Genomic DNA, 1,764 nt, shown 5'->3' with positions numbered 1-1,764 from the left:
TGTGTCCTCGTAACATGCATTCATTATTTCTGTCGAGCACTTCCTTACTAATATTCACTAGAAGATGTTCAAGGCTCACCTTGTATCTACCCAGGGCAGGGATTTTCATGTGTTTTGTTCATTGTCATATCTCTAATACCAGGAACCATGCCAGAACACAGTAGGTGCTCAATAAGAATGTGTCGATTGTATGAGTAAGATTTTTAATTAAAAATCTCCTTAGGTACTAAAATTGATACCTGTGCTGGGCAAAAACCAAATGTTAAAGTTAAGGTTTTGGTGGCCAAAAGTCAGTGAAAATATTTAAACCCTATAACCTACTAATGCTATTTCTAGGAATCACTGTTAAAAGGAATAATCTGAAATTAATATAAAACTTGATTACAGAAAGATGTAAATATAGTGTTATTTACACAAATTAAATTTAGACATAATGTCCAAAAGTGGGAGAATGATCAAGTAAAACTATGGCATATTCACATGATATAATATAAGGCAGACATTAGAAGTTAGAGTTCTAAAAATGTGTTAATAAAATTGAATGCTTTTGCTCTAATATTAAGGGGGAAAGGGGAATCCAAAATTGAATATATAGTATGCATAAAATATATTAAAATATATACACAAGAAAAACCAAAGGAAATACAGAAAAATTTTTCAGCAGAAGTTGCTACTATGTTGATAGGATTATGATTTTTTCTCTTTCTCTTTACTTGCTTTCTGTACAATATGCTTGCATTTCTTTTGTAACTAGAAAAGTTAATGTTAAGTAAAAGAGAAGAAGATATTACCATGCATGATGACTAGGTAGGAGGTATCCCTCATGTTTCCTCTGCCTGTTGCATGTTACAAAATCAGTCCCAGGTTCTGAAAAGTACTTCTCAACAAATGAAAAGAAGAGCTTAGAACAGCTCAAAGACTTTATTCAAGAAAGATCCTATACCTAGAACACTGCACCAGCCTCCTTGTCTCTGTCAATATCTTATCCATTCTTCAAGGTATCTTAGTTTGATTTCCTACAAAAGCAGAGCCTGGGACAAGGGCTTGGGTGCAGGTGACTTCTTTGAAAGGGGAAGGTGATAAGGTGTATGTTAATGAGCGGGTTGCTACCAAGAGTAACCTGGGGGACAATCCCCAGGGGATCACCTGAGCAACTTTGTAAAATGTGCCACAGAACTGGTCCACCATAAAGGAGAAGCTGGGGTATTGATTCACCAGTTCCTACCCTCACCTTGGTTGAGAATTGCCCTTGGGGGCAATTTTGACACTTGAAGGCTGCCCTGGAAGTAGGCAAGCTAACTTTGAGCAGAACTTTTTTTTTTTAGGTGAGGCAACCCTTGGTTGGCATCAAAGATTGCAAGGACCTTGTCAGCTTACAATCCCTTATTTTTTACACCTACAGCACCTGGTCTTCCTAGGTGGTCTCCCATCCAAGTACTAACCAGGCCTGACCCTGCTCAGCTTCCAAGATCAGACGGGATCGGGCTTGTTCAGGGTGGCATGGCTGTAGACTGAGCAAAACTTCTCGAGGTGAGAAACTAGTAGGCTGTCTACCACAGCTGCTGTGCCCCAGCTCCAATTCATCCCCACACCAAAGAAGCTTTTGAGTTTTTTATAAAAGCATTAATATCCCCCTTCACCAACACTTCCATAGCCTTTTGTTTATGATGCCTCAACTTTCTGTGGGAGCTTAGGTACCTCTCTATGCCTCAGTTTATTCATTTGTAAAATGAAGATAATACTCTCTGTGGCAGATTACAAAAA

The 1,764-nt window shown here is 38.5% G+C and overlaps 1 pseudogene; it reads right to left on the bottom strand.

Moving 5' to 3' along the window:
* Window positions 1-1,393: 1,393 nt before the first annotated feature.
* On the bottom strand, window positions 1,394-1,512 carry LOC111744147 (annotated as a pseudogene).
* Window positions 1,513-1,764: the final 252 nt, after the last annotated feature.

The sequence above is a fragment of the Pteropus vampyrus genome, unplaced genomic scaffold (genome assembly GCF_000151845.1).
Source record: "Pteropus vampyrus isolate Shadow unplaced genomic scaffold, Pvam_2.0 Scaffold5, whole genome shotgun sequence".
Classification (NCBI taxonomy): Eukaryota; Metazoa; Chordata; class Mammalia; order Chiroptera; family Pteropodidae; genus Pteropus; species Pteropus vampyrus.
This window is presented reverse-complemented; position numbering and strand designations above follow the sequence as displayed.